We start from the raw sequence: 26,750 nt of genomic DNA, 5'->3' as shown, positions 1-26,750 counted from the left end.
AAATTATCTCCTGTGCAGCCCAGCGATGGACAGGACTGGGGGTTGAGGCACGTTCATAGAGCTACGCCGAAACACCCCCAACTCCCTGACAAGTCCTTTGTAGAATACTCCGCGATCGCTGTAGAGCTTTGCTTCGCAAGCTCCAGCTCCGGGTCCCGCAAGGCAAAAGATGGCAAGATCCGCGATCGCTGTAGAGCTTTGCTTCGCAAGCTCCAGCTCCGGGTCCCGCAAGGCGAAAGATGGAAAGATCCGCGATCGCTGTAGAGCTTTGCTTCGCAAGCTCCAGCTCCGGGTCCCGCAAGACGAAAGATGGCAAGATCCGCGATCGCTGTAGAGCTTTGCTTCGCAAGCTCCAGCTCCGGGTCCAGCAAGGCGAAAGATGGCAAGATCCGCGATCGCTGTAGAGCTTTGCTTCGCAAGCTCCAGCTCCGGGTCCAGCAAGGCGAAAGATGGCAAGATCCGTGATCGCTATCGAGCTCTGCTTCGCAAGCTCCAGCTCCGGGTCCCGCAGGGCGAAAGATGGCAAGATCCGCGATCGTTGTAGAGCTTTGCTTCGCAAGCTCCAGCTCCGGGTCCCGCAAGGCGAAAGATGGCAAGATCCGCGATCGCTGTAGAGCTTTGCTTCGCAAGCTCCAGCTCCGGGTCCCGTAAGACGAAAGATGGCAAGATCCGCGATCGCTATAGAGCTTTGCTTCGCAAGCTCCAGCTCCGGGTCCCGCAAGGCGAAAGATGGCAAGATCCGTGATCGCTGTCGAGCTCTGCTTCGCAAGCTCCAACTCCGGGTCCCGCAGGGCGAAAGATGGCAAGATCCGCGATCGCTGTAGAGCTTTGCTTCGCAAGCTCCATCTCCGGGTCCCGCAAGGCGAAAGATGACAAGATCCGTGATCGCTGTAGAGCTCTGCTTCGCAAGCTCCAGCTCCGGGTCCCGCAAAGCAAAAAATGGCAAGATCCGCGACCGTTGTAAGCCTTGCTTCGCAGGCTCCAGCTCCGGATCTCACAAAATAATGCATGGCGAGCTCCTCGACCATTGCAAGTTTCAGCTCCAGGAGCAGACATGGTCGATCCCCCACTCACAGCAGGCCTTGCTTCGCAAAGCCCCTACTCCGGGATCACACCTAGAGGGCGTGGCGATTTCCCCGACAGCAACGAGCCTTGCCTCGCAGGGCTCCATGCCAGGTCCCTGAAGTCAGCCACCATGAGGTTCGCAACAACAGTTAGTTTTGCTTCGCAAAGATCTAACCTTAAGTCTAGCGACGCTCACCAAAAGAACTCCCGTTCCAAACCATGGAACGGCTCACCTTAGCAATCCCAGCGAACAGTATAACTACAAGTCCCGGGATTGGCTATCTGCCTTAGGAAAGCTAAAATACGGTGAAAGGAGCCTGGCCGTTGGAACCAGGAAACCTTCGTAACCTAGAAACTACGTGGGAAAAGACATCATCCGTTAGAACTTCAAGTGGGAAATGCATAGGTTTTGGCCGTTGGAACCAAAACCTCATACGCCCCTACAACAGTTTCTACCGTATAAAAGTCTACCCTAAGAGCAAAGATAAATAAAGAACTCGGCAGAAAAGAAAGGAGAATTCTATAATTATGGCAAATATGTCCGCAATGAAAAACTCAAAATGAAAAATAATTAAAGATAAAACCCCTTCAAGCATTAGGGGTAACTGCAGCTTCCACGACCGCGGCCTCGGGGGCATTGGCTTCAACTGAGGCTGGCGGAGTCGGCTCATTGGAAGGCGGAACTTTGTCATGAGAAGGTTCAGAGGTCCCCGCCTCTCCAGGATCTCCCACCTCAGGAGCTCCAGCACGTTCGTCAATGTTGTAAGTTTGGACGTACGCCTCTGGGCCTTGATCCCACACGAGTAGCTTCTCCCTCATGGCTTCGGCATCATCTCCCAGATAGCCTAATACCTCCGGGTTCACTTTCCAGAGTTGATGCATGAGGACCACATGCGATATATTAATCGTCCTGTTCAGTATCACCTCAGCATCCTCCTTCTCCTTCAAGCGCTCCGCCTCGGAGGTTGCCAGCTGTGCCTCCGCGACAGTTAGTTGAGCCCTCAATTTTTCCAATTCGGCCTTGGAGGCATCACGCTCCCCCTTAAGAGAATCAATCTCCTTTCGCTGCTCCCTATTTTGGCTCAGCACGGATTGCTTCTCGGTCACATGCCCCCTGGCAGTGAATTGTAAGGCCCCGATCTCTTTATCCTTCTCGGCGAGCCCCAACTGCAGCATAGACACGAGATCCCTGCTCCTCTTATGGAGTTGCTCCTCCTCGTGCAGCTTACTCTGAAGAGTGGAATATTCCTCTTGCTGCTTAAGGAGGAGATCATTTTTTGATTGCAAGCGAGCTTCCAGGGTATCCTTCTCCACCTTGGCTTGGGACAGCTCTTCCCGGAGCTTGGAGTTTTCGGCCTTCATCCCATCCGACCGCTGTCTAAACTCATTCTCTGCCTTGGCCCGGTACTCTTGATATTTGGCAAGATATTTCTTGTCCGCCTCTTCCTCATCCGTGCGCCGGGCCTGATCAATCTTCTCCGAAGCCTCCAAGGCCTGTTGGGTCAGTTTCTGCTTCTCCGCCTCCAAGGCCTGGCGAGCCAGCTGGCTCTCCTCCAGTTGAACCAGAACTGCACCAACCTCCCGGAACGAGCGTTCCGCGATCATAGAGGCCTGCAAGGAAAGACAACAGAATGAGCTAAAGCCGGACCAAAAGACAGATGATCCCAAAAAATAACAACTGACGGCTTACCCCGGACAGTTGCTGCTTCACAGCGTGTGTCAGCAACAGCGGATCCTTACTGCTACTGATGGCCCATTTCTCAGAATTGTTCTCGCACAAGCTCAGGGCCATGTCCTCCATCATCTCAGCTCCAAACGGCGCCAATGCACATCCGAGCCTAGGCACCAGCCTCTTCTCCAAGGCTGGACCATCCAAAACCGCTCCGGCCGGGTGAAGGGATCTCACCCCCTCGGCCAGCTCAGCTCTCTTCACGGCAGACAAGTTATCTGCCCTTCCCTGAGTAACAGCCTTCTCCGCCTCTAACCGCTTCTTCAAAAAACTATCGGCCCATCTTACACCCTCCAGGAGGGCAGCGGGGAAACTGGTTGGCTTCCGCGGGAAGTGGAACTTCAGGCCAGGCAGAGGAAGGTTGGTTGTTTGAGAAGAAGGAGACCCCGGAAGGGTGGACCCCCTTTGGGCTGGGGGAGGAGGCAGACGGGGTATTAAGGCCCCGGTCTGTTGCTTTTGCTGCTGCGGCAGCAGAAGTAATTGCCCTTGTTGCTGCTGCTGGTTTGGATGTTGTTGTTGCTGCGGCTGTGACGTTGGTGATTGTCTCTGTTGTTCTTGTTGTTGCTGTTGTTGTAGTTGTGGTTGCTGTCGTTGCTGGTGTTGTTGCCTTCGACCAGGAGAAGAGTGTCTAAGGCGTTTCTTCTTAGCACCCTCAGCATCTTCTCCAGGACGCTTGCTCACCCCAGTTGTCTTCACGGGGAACACAAGCCCTTCCCCGTCGCTGCTGCTACTCGAGACCATCATAGTCTCGGAAGGCCCGTCAGCAGAAGACTTCTCTACCCTCGGAGACGCTTGCGCCTCGCCACTTGTCTTCTTGTGGGAGGTAGCTTTACCTCCCCTACCAGCCTTGGTCTTCCGTCCTTTCCTCGTGGACGGGTCTTGGCTGGTGGCAGCCTTCTTAATGAGCAAAGTAACCCTCCCCAACATCTTGGCTTCTGGATACTCTGCAAGAAACGTACAAAGTAAGGTTAACGAACCAACAAGCAATGAGAAAGAAGATAAGCGGAAGACAAGACAATCAACAACATAAAAGCACAAGCAAGCCCGCCAGCAGGGAACAAGAAACAAGAAAAAGAAAAGTTTGAAAGGGACGACCATGCACGAGAAACGTGGATGGCCTTCCCCGAGCAAAACAAAACACCGCTTCCTGCTCCAGGAAGCTCCCGTACTCCTTGAAGTTCGGGAATGACATGCTGAGGGAAGAAGGGTCAACCATGATGACACCTTCTGGCAGACTACCGTCACTCAGACACCCGAGGAGCTCATCTACCCTATCGCAATATCTGTCGAAGGGTATCCTACGCGGATCTAGCCTAAGGAAACGGGGATCAAACCCCATCTGAGAGGTCCGGGAAACCTCAGACAGGCTGGGGGTGTGGATCAATCGAAAACTAGTCTTACCTCTCCCGGAGGTACTAGCCCCCGAAGCCCCTTCGTTAGGGTAAGCCGCGGCGTGGCGAGCCTCGATCTCCTCTCCCTCCGGCTGGGGGTGTGGAACCTCTCCGCCCAACTAGGAGATAAAGTATTTTCATCCCGAGCTGCTTGGGTGATCACCTTGGACAGCTCCAGGGCAATCTGCTCCCGGATGTTAGCTGACACCTGACTTTGCCCCCTGCCACTCACTGGCTCGATGTTTTGGAAAGATGCGAGTAGCCCATACTCCCTCAACGATTCGGAGGTCACAAGTCCCTCCACTTTCAACTCTTCCTCAGAAAGCCCTTCGTAGAACTTGGACCTCCTTATCATCTCCGCGCAGCGAGGTGTCCGCGGAACGATTTCTGCAAAATTCAAATACGAGCGTTAGAGATCCTACCAAAAGGCAAATCAAACTTAAAGAAACAAAGTTGAAAAGGAGAGGAAGGAACACTTACCAGGGATTTTGAAGTCCAAAGATAGGGCTGGCACCCTCTTCAGCGGAAAGCCAGTCGTCAGGAACCAGTATTCCCGGAGGTCTGGAACCCTCGCGGTATGACAGGTGGGGCACATCACGTCCGGGTGCCTTTCCAGCCTGTAAAACCCCACCTTTTCTGAATGACCCCTCATAGGCTGAGACTTCAACCCGTAGAAGTACAGCACCTCCTCCGGGGTAGGAACTTCCAGTTTCCGGGACTTGCAAAAGATGAACCACCCTGCTAGGAGCTTGTAGCTGGGAGGAATCAACTGGAAGAGGGCAATCCCCGCCTTCACACAGAAATTGGCAAAGTAGCTCCTTAGGGGCAAGTGCGCCCCACACACTATGTGTGCCCAGCTCCAGGCACCGAAGCCCTCGTGACTCTGGCTAGCCGACTCGCCCAGCACCGACAGACGATGCCACATCAGACCTGGGATGTTCTTCAGGCCTACCTCGGAGGAATACAGCTCCAGCATGCCATAATTCCTGAAAAGGTTCGGCTTTTGGTCCATCTCCCAGATGGAACTATTGGAAGTCGGTGGACTAGCCGCGACCACTTTCGCCTTTCCTTTCCCCTTTGCACCAGCGACAGGGGAACCCTTCTCCTGGGCAGAATCAGCCTCCCCCACAGCAAGGAGTTGTTCCTTTGAGATGTTCGTCACTGGACAAAAGAAAGAAAGAATAAAACACTCTAAGCAGTCAGCACCCTTGTCATACCCTAGTGGTATCAAAGGCGTCGGGGAGACCCTCCCCGAAAACTACTTATCGAACGCAAATCGCCAAAGCATGCAAAAAAGGCTACTTATCGAACATGCCTACCAAAGCCCTATTCACGCATGAACATAAGCGATAATGGCAGAAACCTCTACTCTAACAACTACCAACAACCTAAGGTTTGGGAGGAAAGAGCAAAGTAGAAATACTTACTAATATTCGGGTAGTTGGAGGTTGAAGGAGTAACTGGATCACTGCACAGCACGATCGCGAGAAGTAAAAGCTGCAAAGACGAACGGCGATTCAAACCAGGAACTTCGGCGAATAAACCCACTGCCAAATCAAAAGAAAAGTTTCCAGATACTTACCAAAAGAAATGGCAAGTTCGGGGGAACGGAAGCTGGGAAGCCTGAGAGTTCGAAGGTTTGGAAATCTGAAAATCCTAAAGATAGAGAATTTGAAAGCGTAAAGAGGAAGAAAGGTCCTTTCCCTCGTTTTTATAGCAGGGAAGAAGTCGTTTCGAATTCCCCAAATGGACGGTCCCGATCTTCCCATTCCGTGTGCATCAGATCCAACGGCTGGAGATGAAGCGACGATCCTATTTATGACTCCTCGGATGGGAATAAAGTATTTATTTCCCATCATTACACCACCTCGGGCCCGGAGTACCATTAAAAACCGTCAAATCATTATTCAGATGACTGACGCACGCATACTCAACAAGTCGCCTCACGCACACGTCTTGGTCGCAGAACCATTCCCAGAATGACACGTGGTCCTTGCCGCACTTGAGTACTTGAGTTCAAACAGAAGAAATTCCCTTTCTTTTTCATACTAACACTCAGGCGGGAAAAAGGAACCCTTCCGGGAACACAGAAGGTGCCCCCTCGCCTAATCTAAGAGACCGAAATACCCGGAGGACTGTACAAGCTCCCGGATCTCTCAAAGCTCCGTGACCTTGGGGGGTAAATGTTATCCAGATTTCCGGATAGCGTTTAGATTGATGTCCTCGGGGAAGCAGAATTATCGATGTCTTTCACGGTAGGTGACCAGAGCTCGCGGATGAACAGAAAGGCTTCGCCTCTCCCGTTTAGTGTCCGGATTACTCTTCCAAGCAAACACAACACGGAAACTCGTCAACTCTCCCGGACTCCCGAAGGGGTATCCTTCGGGGAAGCCCCTTCCAGGAGAAGCTCTTCGAGTGGTCTCCGCGGAAACAGTTCCGTGCCTCGCACAGAACAAAGCCAAACGGTCGAGTCCTGGAGGAGGCATATTTGGAATGATATCCGCCTGACACAGGATCCCGCCTGACACGCCCATCAGGTCAAAGCCGCACACATCCCAGCACGCCTAAGGGTACCTTTTCGCCTACTGTTCCGCTGACAACTTGGAAAAGACGGCTGACTTTGTGTGTTCCCCATACTTTCACGTAAATATACCCATATAGAGTCTTGTAGCCATGCTACTACCGTAATTGTATCCCTATTTATGGCTGGTGTAATTAAGACTCATGTACGTAGAGAAAAACCCTAATCCGAAACCCTAGCTATAAAGACCCCTTCATTTTACAAGAAGAGGGACGGCCAACAAATCACATAGCAAAAACTCTACTAAAATCTCTCTAGCTTCATCTTCTTCAAGAGAACCCGAGAGAAACACTGTGAGTGTGTGAAGTTCTTGTGCACCAGCCATCTTACTGTAACCTTTTCCAAGTATAATAACATCGACTCGTGGACTAGGGCTTGTTAACGCCTGAACCACGTAAAAACACTGTTTGTTTAGTTACATTTCAGCAATTCTACAGTTCTTATCTTTTTATTATTCTGTTTGTATTCATTTCCGAAAAACTCGGTAAACAGGTTGCTAACCCTATTTTAGTCCCAAAACCCAATGGGAAGTGAAGAACTTGCATTGACTTCTCTGATCTTAATAAGGGATGTCCTAAGGATTTTTTTCCACGACCCAGAAGCGATTAGTTGGTAGATGCAAGAGTCGGTCACAAGCTCATGTCTTTCATGGACGCATATTCTGGATACAACCAGATTGCGATGAACTCTTCAGACCAAGAGTACACTTGCTTCATGTCTGTTCATAACGTATATTGCTACAAAGTTATGCCATTCAGACTAAAGAATGTCAGTGCAACGTAGCAGCAGCTGGTCAACAAAATGTTTGTTAACTAGATTGGGAGAAACATGGAGGTGTATAGCGATGATATGCCCATTAAATCAAAGACTGCCAGTAAACATGTATTTAGGAACAATGTTTTTGCGTGCTCAAGAAATATGACTTGAAGCTAAACCCCTAGAAGTGTAACTTTGGGGTTTCATTGGGAAAATTTCTAGGCTTCATATTAAACACAAGGGGGATAGAGGAAAACCCAAAAATAGATTAGATCGTTACAAGAAATGCCTTCCCCTAGGTCGCGTAAAGAAGTACAGAGCTTAACTTAACCGCTTCTTTTCAAAATCCACTGACAAGTGTCTCCCATTTTACAACTTGCTCTAAGGAAACAAAATGTTTATGTGGACCGAAGAATGTGAATAGGCATTTCAGGATCTAAAAACACACCTAGCTGAACCCCCCGTACTATCAAAACTGGCAGTTGGAGAATGTTTTCCCTTATACCTAGCTTTGATAGAAAATGTGGTTAGCGCCATATTACTTCAAGAGGAAAATCGGGCGCAGAAACTGGTGTACGACTTGAGTAAAAGACTTTTCAGAGCTGAGTTTCGATATCGTTTAATAGAAATCTCGTGTTCTGCTTGATCTTGGGCTCAAGAAAACTCTGGTAGTACTTCCAATCCCACACCATCCATATCTTAACTGACCAACCTTTAAGGCAAGTCTTGCAAAAGCCTCAAACATCGGGATGTCTGTTTAAGTGGGCCATTGAACTTAGCTAGTTTGAGACATTGTATATGCCACGCACAAGAATCAAGAGTCAAGTGCATGTGACCTTGTAGCCGAATATACAGGTTTTCAAGATGAGCCAATAAGAGAACCAGTTCAAGAGTTGTAGAAAATCTTCGTTGATGGATCATTTAATGAGAACAGATCTGGAGCTCGAATAATTCTGATCTCACCTGAGGGGCATAGATTCCATATAGCCCTATGTTTCGAGTTCGAAGCGTACAACAATGAGGCAGAGTACAAAGCTCTATTGGCAAGAATAAGGTTGGCGAAAGAACTGAAAGAAAAGGAGATCCAATGTTATAGTCATTTCCAGTTTGTGGTTAATTAGATATTCGAGGAGTATCAACCTCGTGGTATCAAAATGCTTGCTTAACTAACTAAGGTTGAAGGTGAGTTGTCTGAGTTTAATTTCTGCTCCATGGAGCAGGTACCCTATGAGCATAATTCAAACACTGATCCTTTAGCCTGACCTGTCACCACCAAAGAGGCAGATACAGTAAATGTATTCCTAGTGGATTTCTTAGAACGACCAAGCATAACGAAATATCTGGTTAAGGTTGGAGTGATTGTTACATAACAGACTTGGATAACCCCCATAGTGGAATACATCACAATCGATAAACTACCAGAGGACTGAAAGGATGCAAGAAAAATGCTATATCAAACCCCACGGTATGTTATGGTTGACGGAATTCTATATGGACAAGGGCATTCGATGCCCCTCCTGCGGTGTGTTCTACCCAAGGAAGCATAGACTATCCTACAGGAGATACATGTACGCCTCTGTGGAGACCAGGATAGGGGAAAAACATAGCTCTAAAGGTATTGAGACATGGCTATTTTTGGCCTACACTCAAAAAGGATTTGGCCTCGTACATATAGAAATGCGACAAGTGCCAATGCTTTGCCAAAATTTCCTAGGCAGCGCCCATTGAGTTAACCATGATCTCATCCTCCTGACCATTTGCAGTATGGGGAATCGACTTGATTGCCTCATTACCAACATGAAAAGGAGGAGTTTGCTATGCAGTTTTCGTCATCGACTACTTTACGAAGTGGGTCGAGGTCGAGCCTTTGGCGACAATAACCTCGAAGAGAGTCCTAAACTTCATCGTGAACAACATCATATGTCATTTTGGGCTCCAATAGAAGATCGTGTCTAACAACATAACGTCTGTTCACAAACTTTTGGGAGAAATACTCCATAACCAAGAGCTTCTGTTCAATGGCATATCTGCAACCTAATGGGCGAGTCGAGGCTGTAAATAAAACCCTAAAGGTGAGCTTAAAGAAGTGAGTAGGTGAAGCCAGTGGATTATGGCCCAAGAAGCTCCACGGGGCATACATCCTTCTCTTTGACCATTGGAAGTGAGGCTATGCTCTCAGTTGATGCACTAGTGACAACACATAGACAAATTAACTCTGTTATCCCCAAAATTTCAGTTCAATGACATGGCAATTAGATGTGACAGGTGGAAATGCATGGTCAAAAAGTGGCACATTAATGGTCAATAAATGTGTTGACCAAGGGAAGTACAAATGTTAGAAAATGACCTACGGAGTTGTGGTATCACAGGTCGGAAGAGCATTGGCCGAGAAGACGGTTTTACCTGGTGAGGAAGTTATTTACCCAACCAGGGAAGAATTTACCTGGCCAAGAAGTGATTTACCCAAACAGGTGAGAATTTAACTAGTCAGGAACTGTTTTACCCGACCAGTTACATTAGTAAGGTATTTCACATGACCGGTTACATCAGGAAAGGGTGTCACTTGACCAGATACATCAAAAGGAAGATTTAGTCGAGAAGCTATTTCACCAAACCGGTTACAGCAGAAAGGGGTGTCACTCCACATGAGGGCCTCGCCCCACCTGTCGCATGCCTAGCTCTTGCGCTTCACGTGAGGGCCTCGCCCCACCATCCGCGTGCCTCGCTCGCATGCTCCACATGAGGGCCTCGCACTACCAGCTGCGTGCCTCGCTCGTGCGCTCCACATGAGTGCCTCGCACCACCAGCCGCGTGTCTCGCTCGCGCGCTCCACATGAGGGCCTCGTGTCACCAACCGAGCGCCTCGCTCGCGTGCTCAACATGAGGGCCTCGTGTACCATCCCATCTCGCGAGGCCACACATCATAGGCATTGCCCTAGTTCCCAGGAACACGCACCGTCTCGCCTCTCGCAAGGCCATGCCTCGGCCGCGCCTAGGTGCCCAGGCCCACTCACCATCTCGCGATATAAGTATATGCCTCGCTGAAGAGGCCCTCCTCTATTTTCTAAGGAAGGTGTCACTAGCAGGGCCTGACTCCCACATGCTTATCTCACTCAAGGCTACAAATAATCTTATATTTAGCAAAGTAAAAAGGGGCTTAGAACAAGGGTGTATCATGGATTTACGAGGGCAACCTTCAAGTACATGGTACGCGTACGGGAACAGGTTGTACAACAATGAGGAGCACAGAGGCATAACCCTGACATCCATCTATGGCAAGTAGTGGAAATACGAGATGTGGTGACATGGCATGCATGTCTCTGACCATATATCAGAGTCGACACCACAACCACCTGTGCCACTACGTCTGGTGTAACTTCTCTGACACTCGTACTAAATAAGTAGTGGAGGCATCCCCACGGACCCTGACTATGTACCAGAGCTGACACCACGACCTTTCGGCACAACTACTACCTATGCCACCACACTGACGATGTACCCATGTACCATATGGTCCCTCGGGACCACAATGTATCATAAGCCATTAGAGCTTCACTATAAATTGATCCTGACCCCTCAAACAAAAGGGTTGGAAAACTCTTGTAAGATCATATTAATCTAAGAGCAAAATTCAAGTTTTATTTCTATTGCCTACTTGCAATTTTCCTTCAAGTTTCTATAAGTTCATTGGTGTTCATTAGATATTGATTTAAGCTTTTGAGTTTTCCATCCATATTTAGTTGACGAGTTCTTACTGTCAACACACAAAAACTAAAATACTACACCACAAGCTACTACTATGAGGCTAAGTAAAATTCTGTGACGCTAAAAAATCGCACACCAAGATTTAAGATGTACAAATTCTAACAGGAACAATTTATGCCCTAAGCAGATTTATCTCAAAATCTACCGACAAGTGTGTCCCATTTTTTAATTTTCTTAGGGGAAACAAGAAGTTTGGCTGGACAGAAGAGTATGAGGAAGCCTATCAAGCACACTAGAAGCATATGTCTCAACATCCTGTTCTTTCCAAACGAATCGAAGGAGAAACTTTGTACATCTACCTAACAATAATATAATATGTTTCTAGTGTTGTTTTGATCAGAGAAGAGAATAACATCCAAAAAGCAGTATATCTTATAAGTAAGAGGCTAGTATGATTCTATTGAGAAGTTAGCTTATTGCTTGGTATTCGCATCACGAAAGTTGCGACCCTATTTTCAACCCAACCCCATAATAGTTCTCACCGACCAGCTATTACGACAAGTCTTGAAAAAACCAGAAACCGCTAGTGGACTGTTAAATTGGGTTGTGGAGTTAGGACAATTCAAAATTGCTGACTTACCACGAACAAAATTGAAGGGCCTAGCATTATAAGACTTTGTAGCTGAATTCACTAATCTCCCAACATACGAGCAAACACCTGGAACACAAGTGCAAGCAGAAATTCCCTCCTAGAAGATGTTTTTCGATGGCACTACTACAAAAAGGGCTTTTTAGCGAGCCCTTAAAAAAAATTTATGGCTCGCGGGGCACGAGTCCCTTATTTGAGAGCCTTAAAAACTGAGGTTTTTAAGGACTCGCATCTAGGTGAGTGCCCTAAAAACATTTCCTAAAAGGGTGTTTTTGTAGTAGTGTGGGTTTTCCTGCTAGCACAATTCCGTGGTTGGATTGATTCTTATAACACCAGAAGGGCATCGATTTCACTATGCACTTAGATTTGGCATTACTCCCTCGAACATTAATGTTGAATATGAAGCACTACTTGTAGGATGAAGACTAGCCAAGGAAGTAAACATAAAATCACTATAAATATATAGTGATTCACAGTTGGTCGTTAATCAGAATCTAAGAGAATATCAGGCAAGAGAGTTGAAAATGTTTGCGTATCCAAACAAAGCAACAGACTTGTTATCACAATTCAAAAATTATACATTGCAACAAATACCCCGCGACTAGAATTTCAATGGTGATGCATTCGCCAGTTTGGCAAGTTCAAAACATGCTGATACGTTAAACATAGTACTGGTTGAACATCTATGAACCCCCAGCATACAAGAAAATGATTCCACCCTGGTTATATATATGGTTGATACTTGGATGACTACCATTATCAAATACCTCAACCAGGGAATATTGCCAACAAAAATGAATGAATCGAAGAAACTATAAAGGCACTCCCCTCGATTTATTCTAGTGGATAGAATTTTGCATCGAGGAGGATATTCTATGCCCTTACTGCCATGTATTCCGAAAGAAAAAGCCAAGGAATTATTATTTGAAGTACAGGAAGGGTTTTGCAGAGACCAAGCTGGGGGAAGAGTTTATCAAAGAAGATTCTACGACAAGGGTACTTTTGGCCTACAATGAATGAGGATGCAACATAATTTGTGAAGAAAGGCGACAAGTGCCAACGATTTTCCAAAATACCTCTAGCAACCCTAAATGAGATGAAATAGATGCAAAGCCCTTGGCCATTTGCAGTTTTGGGAATTGACCTGATCGGATCTTTACGAACTGGAAAAGGGGGTGTGAAATACACAGTAGTAGCTGTCTACTACTTCACCAAATGGGTAGAAGATGAATCGCTTGGAACAATCACAACCAAGAAAGTTCTAGATTTAATCGTCAAAACATAGTGTGTCGATATGGACTACCAAAGAAAGTAATAAGACACAATGGAACACAATTTGATCGCGACCTATTCACTGATTTCTACGAACGACATGGTATAACTAAAAGTTTCTCATCAGTTGCCCATCCCAAAAATACTAATAGGGTTTAGTTCCTTGATTAGCGCCGGGAGGGCACAGACAGATATATGTGTGATTAATTGATTAAATACGTGACTAAGTGGCATGCATGGTTTATATGATAATAAGAATATGTTTATAGGCATGTTTATGGGTATTAATTATGCATGTGGCCCATTCTTTTTTATAAGGGAATATTTTTAATTTTGACTCATTGAGGGCATAAATGTGATTATATGGGTTAACTGGTTGGAGCCACATTATTATGTGGATATATTTGCAGTATACGGCTCGACAAGATCCTAGTGAGCAAATAAGCAAAATAGTCACAACAGGATTTAATACCCGGCTCGAGGTGAGCCTATGGGTATTTTGGGAAATTTAACGTATATTTGGGATTTATTGAGTAATGCGTAAGTATTTGATAATTATTTGGGCATGTCGGCATTAATTGGAAATTGGTAGGACGACTTGAGGAATTCACTAGAAACGGGGAAAATGACCACTTTTCCCTTATGGGCAATAGAAGAGGCTGAGTTAATATAAGGGGTATTTTGGTCTTTTGGTTAAAGGATATACTCAGATGAGACTCTAGAAAATAACCAGAACCATCAAAAGTTTTCAAACACTCTCCCTTTCTCTTGCTCTTACGATTCTCTCTGTCTCTCCCTTTGGAGTGCTTTGAAGCTGAAGGAAATTCTTAAAGAGAATCTTGAATTTGAGTTGGGAAATCTGGGGATATTAAGCTAGGGACAGTCAAGGAATTGTTGAGGATTGAAGCTATCAAGAAATGTAAGAATTTTGTCTTGATTCTTCCAAAAATTCAGATTGTTAGGATGAGTTTTGACTCGGTTTTTAATGTTGATTGATTGCTGATTTTGGGTGGTAATTGCAGTAGGTTTTTAGGTGAATTTTACGCCTTGGTTGTGTGGTTTAGAGTCCTAGACTCAATTTTGGGATTGGTTCAAGGTTTCAAGGGGTGTTGAGTTAGGAGAAAATGCAAAAAAACCCAGGGATTTCTGGGTACACGGGAGCGCGTCGCGACCCAGTTCATGGACGAAGCAGCCCGCGTGACCCGAAAGGCCATGGGGGCTTGCTGACTCATGGGTGCATCGCGAACCTAGAGGGCTAGTCATGGCCCGCCTATCACTTGGACAAGAGGCTGGTGCCTCTAACATGGGATGCGCCATGACCTTTAGGGCCAGGTCATGGCTCGCCTAGGCAGCCATAGCCAAGATTAGTTTTTACGCTTAGGGACTTAAACCTAAGCGCTCAGGACGAATTCTACTACATGGTTTAGTAGAATTTGAGGTCTCGAAGGCTAGTATTTTATTCAAAAGCATTTAATTGGATTAGATTTTGATAGTTATCCATTGTCACTTGTGACTAGGGTTACATGATTGAGTATCATGCTCGGGACCGCTCCACATCCACCGCTCAGGACTCAAGGTAAGAAAACTACACCCGAGTTGTGAATTGGATTGAGATTCCCCTGTATGTGAATATATGCACGATTATAAATATATTTGTAATTGGAAATATCTAGATAGGAAGGCTAGCTCATATTGATTTCGATTGAGTGTTTCACAACTTGTATATCTGTTTAGTATTATGTGAAAGTCCGGCCTAAGGGAGCCGAGCTGATGTTAACCCTACTGGATGTAGCTCGGCCTAAACGAGCCGGGATTAGCTGAATACCTAAAGGGCTCAGCCTAAGGGCACTGACCCCTAATTAATTATTTTGAAATTGAATTATATGTTTTGATTAAATGGTTATTCTTGCCTAACTTTGTATTTGTACTTTCTTGTTGATTGAACTGATTGATTTAAAGTTTACTATGCACTATGTTGTTATCTATGCTTGTTGAATTATGTTTTCTTGCTGAGCCTTGGCTCACGAGCGCTACATGGTGGAGGTAAAGCCAAGGGAAAAGTGGACCAGCCATGAGTTGGAGAGCTTTGGGGGCAGAGTGTGCATCGGTAGTTGCTCGACCGCCACAACCGAGGGATTTACAGGGTGTAGAACAAAAATTTGTCTTTGCCATTTAGTCTGGCTGCATTTATATTTATATTTTAGGGTTGTAACCTCCATATAAACATTATTTTTGTGTTCCCATGTATCAAACACTTATTCTAATGAAAGTCAACCACTTTACGATCAAAATCTTTTAACCCTAACATGTCAATTGACTTTAGAATCACATTTATGTACAAACGACTTGATTAGCCAGTCCTGCAGTATTTTAAACACATAGTGTAATGGTCTTGGTTATCCAGGATGTTACAGGACAAGTGTATGCTACGAATAAATTGATAAAGGACACCCTGAAGAAAAGAAATAAATAGGCGAAGGGAGCTTGGCTAGAAGAATTACCTAAAGTCCTCTGGTAATATAGAATAACACACCGAACAACAACAGGTCATACACCATTTTCCTTAACATATGGGTATAAAGTCATGCTGCCAGTTGAGTTAGATCCACCCTCACATCGAAGGATAACATACGATGAGAAAACTAATGACCAGTTGCTGGTGTCATCATTTGACCTTATAGAAGAACGAAGAGAGAAGCCTTAGCTACGAATAACAACTCTTCAACAAAAGGCTAGTCGATACTTGAACTCTAAAGTCCGCGAAAGAAATTTTGCATTAGGGGACTTGGTACTTAGAAGGGTTTTCCTCAATACTCCAGACCAAGCTGTTGGAGACCATGGGCCAAACTAGGAAGGTCCATATCAAATTGATGAAATTCTACAATGAGGAACGAATAAACTTTCTCGCGTAAACGGAGATCTCGTTCCTCGTAATTAGAATGGAGAACACCTACTTGAGTATTATCAATGAACATTTCTTTTTTAAATAATAGATTTTATTAATTAATTTTTTTTACAAGGTTTTGAACAAGGGTTGGTCAGTTGTTTGGTTGATCGCTTTTAAGTGTCAAATCATTTGATCATTCATGGGGGTGGTGAAAGGAGGGCACCAATTGGTAGAAAAAAACCCTCAACCCCTTGCGATTATCCTGCACTTGGCATATGAAGTAGAAAAAGGAATAAATATAGCAATAATTTCATTCTTCATCGTCGTAGTAAATAGGAGACAGACATGAATTTGTCCATTTCTTACGATAAATAAAAGGAATTGGGCGCAACAAGTTATTCTTGCCAATTACTGTATTTTTTACAATTATTTTCTCATTTCATGTGTTGTTTTAATATATTTTCATAATTACTTATAAGTACGCGCGCAGTAAATGTTTGAACAGGCATTGGTCTATGGGAAGTGACCGAGCACCTTAAGCTACTCAATCACTTGGGGGAATATAAGATACTAAGAAGCTAATCATAAGAAATATGTTAAGACACGAGCAAAGTAAGGGAAAGTATGCAACAACACTTAGAATATTTTCAAACTTTTTTAGATTTCGCACAAAAGAATAAAGTGTTAGGCTAAGTTTGGTCTTGTGATTAGATGTTATAGTAACAATTATAATATCAAAAAGGAAATGTCAGAACACCGCGAGCAATACTGCTCGAATGTAATTGAAAAACTAGCATAAAAGTAACATTGCTTTGAGCAGTAAATTGTTTCGACACCACAAACAGATTGCTCAGGTGTTATAATTACAAAATAGAAGGAAAGAAATAAATTCACGTTGCGAGAGGGTCTTGATGAGGCTGCTTGTCGACAGTCGCTCCAGCCTCCTCCTCTCCATCGATCCCCGTGGCCAAAGAAATCTCAGCTCATGCAAGGGTATTTTTTCCTCTACTCGAGCAGCGCATTGAGCAAGCTTAAACTCCCTTATCTATTCAGGAAGATCATAAGAGTTTTCACTTTGATTGTTCTTTTAAAACATATAAAAGAAGGTGGTGGTTGCTCCTTGAAAACTCTCCAAGTTTCTCGCATTAATCTCCTTCATCTGTTTCACCTTGTCCTCCATCTCATTGGCCTCCTTCTAACTTGTGTTCAGGTCATCTTGAAGCTTGACCCCCTCATCATGGTTAGCCTTGGATGCAACCTTGTATTTTTCGTTTAAAGGTATGACATTGTCCAAGTCCTCCTTGGTTTTTTTTTTGGTTCCTCATTGAGAGACTTGATTTGGTCCTCTGCTGCTTTTCGCTCCTTAGCAAATTTGGTAACGTCTTTTTCAACACGGAGCCACCTATTATTTATGGTTATGATGGCATGCAAGCAGCATAAGAGTGATGTTAGTATACGAAAAAATAATAATACTTGTCAGGAATACAAAAGTTAGAAAAAAAAAAGACTTATGGCGAGCATTTCATTGAAACCACGACCATTGACCTGGACCGTTTTTCAACAAAGACAAAGTGGAAAGACCTCTTTCCTGAGTCGATATTTGGCCTCTTTTTGTAGCTTGTCTATTGTGGAGTTGGAGGCATTGGTCAACATCTCGTTCAAAAAGGGATCTCCCACCTGCTCAAAGGAAAATTTAGGTTGAGGAGAGGGAGGAGGACTACTAGTCTTTGAAGGAAGAGCAGTCTCCATTTATCGATATTTCTTACCTGGAGGTGCCCCGCTGGTACCTCCGGCTTCTCTCTTTCTTGATTTCTTTGAGCCAACAGTTTTTCCTCCCAAGGTGTAGATGTCAAAGCATTATTTGCCTGTATAACTAAAAATGTGAACAGATTAGTTAAAGTATGCACAAGAATTTATTAAGATTGACAAGGAAAAATTCAACGTATTATACCCGAACTAAAGTTACTATTCGATACATTATCTAAGTTATTACTGCTACAAACATTATCCCCTTGAAGAAATCTAAATTAAAGCTACTGGTTGGAAAAAGAAAGTGTCCATTCTTGTTGAACATACTACTAGGAATTGACAACATATTTAGAAGAGTTGAAAAATCCATACCATTTTCGTCCTCAGACGATTCATATACTCGACCAAGATGATTGGGTATTTTTTTTTTCCCCTCATGTGGGAAGGAGGAATAAGTTTTGGTTGAGGATATGAGCTTGGTTCCTTGATGGTGACCCCTGTTGGACGGCCTCTAGGGGGTTGGGAGACATGCTATGGTTGGGAGACGTCATCAGTGCCTTCTCATGGGGCACTCCTAGCAGTTGATTCTTTCACCTCTTGGTGAGGCTCCAAAAGGTCGACCAACCTTAATTCTTTTTTTCATTACCAATTCCTTGACACAGTTCTCGACAGAGGTCAAGCTGGCCTGGGCCACAACCCTCTCTACCATGACATGGGTAGGCTCTCATCAGAGCCATTGGCCTATAATCAACAAAATAGACAAAGACAAAGAAGAAATAAATGTCAAGAATTTTTAACATATTCAGGAATAAAAAATTACTTCCCCAAGCGAAGAACAAGTTGTTCGCTGTTAAATCGGTGGCGAGGTTATATCGGGAAAGAATATATGGGAAGATTACTAGTGGCAGAAATGGAAAAACCCCTTATTATTTTTGTCAGGTTTTGATTTAAGGTTGAACAAGTAGTTTATTTCATGGGGAGTGGGTACAAGCCATTTATTTATGATATAAAGAATATAGAGTGTCAATAACACTCTATACCCATTCGGGGTTATTTGGAATGGTGAAATATCAAAATATTTTACCACCCCTCAGAAAAAATCATGCAGAGGCAGTTGCCCCTGCCAAGATGTGATACCTCGACACAGCGTTGTAAGCGCTACCAGGCATGTTTGTCCTGTGGTCGGGTGTTGGCTTGAATAAAGTAATCCCTAGGAAGCCATACTTATTGGGATATTTGGCCACCATCTTGCTCAATATGATGCTAGGATGGGTGATGAACGAGGGTACATCTTTTTTTATGACTTCTCTTACAAGAGCGTAGGAAAAGAGATGCTCAGGAGGCTGCTCGGTTCTTACGAGTTGGTTGGTGGTCGAAGGACACTCAGCATTGGTTGCATGCTGACCAATGTGAAGATCAGGGATCTTTTTCTTTCTCTGGGCAACATGCTTTACTAGAGCCATTAATGGGTTGTTTTTTTGTGGTTTTCATCTGGTTCAGTTAAGAGGACTTGAACTCAGATAGCTGGTTGATGGTATTGACTATGGTGGATTTTGTGGAATAGGTAAAGAACGCTACTCAGAGTCTACAAACAAAAAATTGAGGAGATCTTTGTCTATTGGCCTCTCACCTCCCCATGGTTCGTGCATGAATATCTATGAATGAGGATGTGAAGTGAGAATCTACGACCAATAGGGTGAGGACTAAGAAAAATAACTACATCTCGTGGAAACTAATATAGTCTTTAGCCAACTAGCATTATTTAGCAATAAACAGGCTATAATAAACGAGAAGGGAATGTAACAGATCAAAAAGCGAAGAAAAAAGTTTTTGAAGAAAAATTTTCAAGTTCGTCATAGGCGGGAAAAACCCTAGATATTCTCCAATTATGAAAAATCAAAATTTTACTTAGATTTTGGACCGAAAATCAGTAGTTATACCCAGATAAAGCCTTCCTAAATGTCTTTAAATTTCTAAATATTACCTAAACATTTATTTGTGCTTAGAATTCTGCATTTATTTTACCTAGAAACAGACTTTCTTCAAGAACACATCAAAAACATCATAGCAACAATTAGAAAAGGAGACAAATTCTAACAGAAGCATAGAAAAAATGACAAATAATAAGAGGAGGTTACTAAAAAACGTACTTGAAGAAGAGTTTGCCAAAGAAATCGGTTGAGAATCTTCTAAAAATGCGTGGGATGTGTCTTAGATTGCTTAAAGAAAGTTTGAAATAGTTTTGAGAGTTCTTGAAGGAAAGAGAATGTAAGGGTAAAAAGTGAGAAACAAGGAGGTTATTTATACTGAGTAGATGAGTAAAAAGTCATGATGAAAAAAGAGAGTTTGAACCCATTGGGAAATACAAAGTCGTCAATTTTTTCCATGGAAACTGTAAAATTAAGAATATTTACATTTTCAAGGAAGTAAAAGTACAATTGGATATGATGGGTCGGTGGAGGCTGGTCGAGCAAGTTTATTTAATGCTGATCGCATCATAATAAACTTGGGTGGCAAATGTTTCCCTAAAAATCAGCATGATGACATGACAGAAACATAAGGCACGGGAAAGACACATGACAATATATTTATAGTGTACTGGTCAACTCACGGACAGAGAGGTGAAGAAAACATGCTATCACGCACATTCAGGGAATTATGCGGAGCAGCAGGGAAAGATGTTGGTTAAAGGACATGCGACCAGAGATGTTCGATGGAACCTAGTTAAAGCTCAAAGTTAGTTGAATATACAAATATTTGCGAGATATTGGTTATTTGAAATATAAAATGAATTATTTACATATTATTTTTTATTTACTTAATGCGCAAGTTATGCAAGCCCCATGCCCATCTATGTACATTCTTGAGTCTATAAATAGAGGACTGAAGGATGCATAATTCTTTACGATGTAATTCTTTTCATTTAGACAATTCTAAGAATCTAGTGTTGTTATACACGTTTTTGTACCCACTCTATTAGCTTGTGAAACTTGGTTGACTCTAGTCATTCGATCGTAGGTTTTTGGAAATTTACATAAATAAGAGTACTAAGTGAACGTAGGTAATTACCGATCAGCAGGGCCAAACCACTATAAATCTGTGTGTTGTATATTGCTTTAATTTAGTTCTCATAATTTATATATTAATCTTGACTCAAAGCTGTTGACCACATTTCTGGTCAACAATGTTTGTTATATTGATCTTCATTCCCAAAGAAAACTTAATAACCTATAATCATCATGATTTATTCGAGTGTATTGTATGTCTATCTATAGTATTGGCCAATCGAGGATGGAACTTATAATAGACGAAATATTCTGCATATTGCTAAGGAATATTAGTAAGTCAACTTTTGACTTTTGTGGCTACGACATGTAATAGCTTGTGTTATGTACGTTAGTATAGGAACACATGCACATGCATACACTTATTCTAGAAGGTTTACATAGAGATTTTTACCTAGTGGGTACTTATCCTAGTGCTGCACCAATAATAGTTGTGCTCTTGGGACTAATGCTTACTCTTATGTGGGATTGTATGTTTGAATGAGTAATGTTTATCCTTGGTTCTCCATCATAATTGTATGCATGTGTAAGGGCACCTGTTAGCCCCAAAGTATTTTGGTAATTCGCAAGATGGCTTCTATGAGGAATAACATTACCTATATGGTTATTTTTCTTTGTATCTGTGAGGTGTTGTTATCTAGTTATGTTTGGTCTGTTGGGAATTATGCCCTGAAAGTATAGTAGTAGACATTGTTTTAAGAAATAAATAAATAATTTGAATTTGTTATGCATATATTTTATGGACTATATTATTCTGTGATGATATTAAGTAAATATCAGAAAAATTCCTAAGTACATATATGTGATCATAACCACGTATTGGTAAGGGAGGATTGTGTTTGAGATAAATGAACTTGAATAATTCGCAGTAAAATAAAGTTATGGAATATTTAGATTAATTACTGGAAGTACGGTCCACTAGTATTATGAATACATGTGATCTAGATCCGGAGAACTAGTGTGGTAGGACACTTGACCAGATATGTTTATTAATACTTAGTTAAATATTGTTTCGAAGTATTAATTAAATATATAAACTTATGACCATATACAAATAGATCATAATCCTGAAGTTACTATGAACTCCTGTTTATGTTATATGAGTTCCTTTATTCACTTGTTAGGGACTGTCAGAATGATCAGGCTAGAAACTTTTGTTTTGGGAACTAATTAATGTAGATGGCTGGGGACATAGTCTCAGAAATGGAATCTATACCTTCTCGTAAGAAATTGAATAATGGTTCTCTTAAGGGTTGACTTTTGGGATTGAAAGGTTATTGAGCTCAAATTCATAATTTAGTTATGAATTAACCTTCACTAGTAAAGTCAATGGTACTTAAGGAAACAAGATATAATTAAAAGGGTAAAACTGTAATTTTATTCCCAGTTAATTATGAACTATTATTAGAGGGTTAATTTGTATGTAATAATGATATTAATTGGTGCTTATTATTATAAAGTACTCAGTAAATGAAATGTCTATAATTACAAGAGTGCAGTCTCATATTTATAGTGGAGTAATCATGAGATTAATAAATTAAGATTATTTAATTAAAGAGTTTAATTAATAATCTCAAATTTATTGGAGGTTGGAATTTTAGGTCCATAGGTCCCACATCGGCTCTATCAACACTATTCAAGGCAAGAGTTGATATAAAGAAAAAAATGGTGAAAAGACATATTTAAGAATAAATTTGTTCTTCGGGCCAAATATGCAATTATGTGATAATAGTGATTAATTAATTAATTAAAAATTATTTATAATTAAAAAAATTAATTAATAATTAATTATTATGTAATTTTCGAAATTATATTAAATAATTAATTAATTATAATTTTCCAAATTATAATAAAATTAATATTTAATTTTTGAAATCAGTATTAATTAAAATTGGTTTGAATTAATTGGTAGAATTAATTAAATATCTCTATTTGAGTGGGAGATAATAATCTCATAAGTTCAATTTGGATTTGAATTTAAAAGATTGATATTTATTCAAATAATTAATTATATTTGATAATTAGTTAAAAAGATAATAAATTCAAATTTGAATTAATTATCAAGTTGTTGGATTTTATCTGATAAGGTAGTTTGAATAAATAATTAAATAATTGTGGAAGATCTTGAGGTGAGCAGCTTGGATAGGAAGTTCATTCAAATTACGAAAAGATAGCAAGGACACTTGATAGGCATCAAGATGTATGTTTTCTATTCTTTTCTTGCTTATGGTTAATGTATGTATATTAATGGATCCGCATATTTATAAGTAGTTTAAATATGTTACAAAATTTTTGTTGTACACTGGGCCAACTCACCACCATACTGCTGCATATTAGGAAACTCATTCCTAACATGGTCATATTATGGATGGTTCTAGAGGATGCTTACGTAGTCTTGATTTGTTTTGCTTATGGTCTAGATTATATCCATAGCCCTAATTTTGGTATGTGGTTTAATACTAGCTTATTGTTTTAGTTCTTAACTCTTGGTTGATCTATTTATTTACATGTTTGTGAAGTTTTACTTACTAAGCATTATTGCTTACCTGGTTGTTTAATATAGTATGAAAATGTAAGGGCAAAGTGAAGTAGTGAGCGTTGGGGTCTTTTTGCCGAATGTACATGTGGCCCAACCTTGGGGGATATGGACTTTGAAAAAAACGGCCTCTTGCATGGCATTCAGTACTTTTGGTTTATTTTAAAATGTTTAAACAATGCTAATGTCTTACTTTGAGTATGCGCATACATTCTTTTTTAAAAGTTTCTTTATGTGGACTTTTGTGACTCATAAAACATTAATTAATTATTTTTCTGCAATGTTTCGTCTTATATTTTGTTGGGTAATTAAAATTTGGATTAGAGCTCAAGTTGAGCCAATTTTGTGGACAAACTCACATGTACATTTCGCAAGATAGACCTGCGAAAGTACTGTAAATATTATCTTTTGGATTGAGTTACAATTTTCTTGATCTTACCGAAATTCTACAAATTGTAGGTTAGAATGGCAAACCAACCCAAAGTGGTCAACCACTGTAAGGAGTATAACCTGAACTAGAGAATTGAAATCCTACAATCCTATATGGCCTCAAATTTGGAATCCTTTAACGAATTAGGGGACAAGAGGTAAGAGATATGGGAATGGACAGATAGAGTGGCTGGACAATTCAACAACCTTAAGACACCTTACCGATTTAGGTCCAGGTTAACAAGATTTTACCTTAAGGATGTAGCTTTAACATGGTTTACCAATAGTGCGGCCAGACCACATACGAGGGGATGGAATGAGTTGATAATTACACTCCAGTAGAAGTTTGGACCTCCTTTTATAAAGTATGACAGGTACCGGGAGTACAGGAAACTTCAAATGCAACATAATGAGTAGGTCGGAGAAGATACCGAAGAAGAAGAATCTTAAGAAGAATAGAAAGAGGATCCAGAGAAAGACCTTGACGACGATACCAACTTTACTAGGATGTAGTTATCGAATAGGAACGTAGTATCTCCTAATGTTAAATCATTTGTACCAAAAGACTATGTTTATATTGGTAAATCCTAAGTCCTTTGTTGGGACTAAATTTTTTATATTGGTAAATCGCTCATCAAAACCTAATGATAGTATAACAACTAGGTTAGTTAAGGTTATCTATTTATGGATGCTAATTGGTTTAAATGAATGATTATGTTGTGTTTTTTTGGTTGATTATTATGCTATGATTGTTTGTTAGTATTTTAGGTTCTGATCAGTAACTTAATACGTTGATAGGAAGATAAGTTATAGTACCCAGAGTTATGGCGCAATGTGGTCAACCCACCTTGTCACAGTAAGTACAAGATCTACAAAGGGCTCTAGAAGAACAAAGAGCCCAGCATGAGCAGGACAGAAAGAGGCAGACAGATGCCGAGGCGAGCCGAATGAAGATGTACCAAATATTGTTACAGTGGTTACCTATGGCACCTAATGACAACAAAGTTGGCCCTGATGTCACGACAGCAGCAGCACATGTACAAGGCCAACAAGGTAATGTAGCTACCACAAAGGATCAAGGAAAATAAGGAAATGAGGAACTAGTAAAATATCAAGCTTCTATAAAGGGAGTAGGCAGACCGAAACACATCTCTGAATGGTTCGATCCTATAATGGCAAAAGAATTTATCATCATACCTGAACATATTTTCGAGTTTATTTAAATCTCTAAAACGAAAAAGGTGGTCCGTGCCATATATATGCTAAGGAAAGACGTCAGCATCTAATGGGATGTAGCAAAGAAAGGCCAAAACACGATAGAAATGGAGTGGCAAGAATTATGGCTCTGTTCCACTCCAAATACTATAATTGAACAATGGTGGACCACAAGGTAGTGGAGTTTACAAATATAAAAAAGGGAGGGTTAAGTGTGCAGAAGTATGTTTGGAAGTTTTATCAACTATCAAGGTTATTACCAGATTTAATTAGTTCCTAGTCAACCAAGATATGGAGATTCATGATGGGACTGCGTGGGGAAACAATTAAACTTGTGGACAATGGGAAGATAGGCCCGGAAACTTATGACAAAGCAGTGGAAAGATCCATTCTCCAATATTCTTGTTGCATAATGGAAAAGAAAGTGGAAAGGAGGTACATTCCCCAAAACTCAGGCCCTTTCCAGGCTAACTGGAACGAGCCAAAAGGAATATTCACTCCACGGTTCTTTCAGAACTTAGGGAGATTTGGCAACCAATCTCTAAAACACCATATCAGATTGTGTCAGCCAGTCATAAGCAGTGGAAAGAGCCATTCTCCAATATTCTTTTTGAAGGAATTGTAGACACAATTGATGGAGACGTTGTACGAGAAATTCATAAGGTCGAGCCATTTGTCTTGCGGAGCCCCGGTCTTGTTCGTAAAGAAAAATGATGGCTCCATGAGGATTTGCATCAATTATTGTGAGCTGAATAAAGTGGCCATCAAAAACCGATACCCATTAATGAGGATTGTTTGACCAATTGCAAGGAGTGTCGATATTTTCAAATTTTGATTTACGGTTAGGATACCATAAACTAAACATGAAGGGCTCATATATCCAAAAGACGGCTTTCCAAACACGCTACGGTCACTATGATTTTGTAGTAATGTCCCTTGGACTCACTAATGCACCTGCGACGTTTATGGTACTCATGAATAGGGTATCTTATCAATACCTTGATAAGTTTGTTATCGTATTCAACGATGATATCCTTGTATATTCAAAGAGTAAAGAGAAACACGCGACACATTTGGAGCTGGTCTTGCTGCGCTAGCAAGGAAGAGAAGTTGTATGCAAGTTATATAAATCCGAATTTGGTTAGAGAAAGTGAGTTTTCTTAGACATGTCTTGTGAGGAATCAAAATTTCGGTGGATCTAGCAAAGATTGAAGCGGTGAACTAGTGGCAACCTCCCAAGAATGCGCAGGAAGTCATGGGTTTCTGGGTTTTGCAGGGCATTGCCAGTGATTTGTGGAGGGATTCACCAAGATAGCCACATCAATGACCACCGTCATTCACAAGTATTTTAAGTTCGAGTGGACAGAAAAATGTGAGCGGAGCTTCCAGGAGTTGAAGAAGAGATTGACGACTACCCGATACAGACATTTCCCAAAGAGACCGAGGGATACGCAATTTATAGTTATGCATCACGGCAAGGACTAAGAGTGGTATTTATGCACCATGGAAAAATGATAGCCTATGCCTCCTTGTAACAAAACAACTACAAGAAAAACTACCCTACACATGATTTGAAGCTGGCCGTAATAGTATTTGCACTCAAGATTTGGAGACATTACCAATACGAGCTCCACTGCGATATTTACACCGACCACAAAAGCTTGAAATATTTTTTCACCCAAAAGGAGTTGAATATGAGACAGTTGTAACGACCCAAAATT

This window comes from Humulus lupulus, chromosome 7, assembly GCF_963169125.1.
Source record: "Humulus lupulus chromosome 7, drHumLupu1.1, whole genome shotgun sequence".
Classification (NCBI taxonomy): domain Eukaryota; kingdom Viridiplantae; phylum Streptophyta; class Magnoliopsida; order Rosales; family Cannabaceae; genus Humulus; species Humulus lupulus.
The sequence above is the reverse complement of the archived record's forward strand: the minus strand, read 5'-3'. Positions refer to the sequence as shown.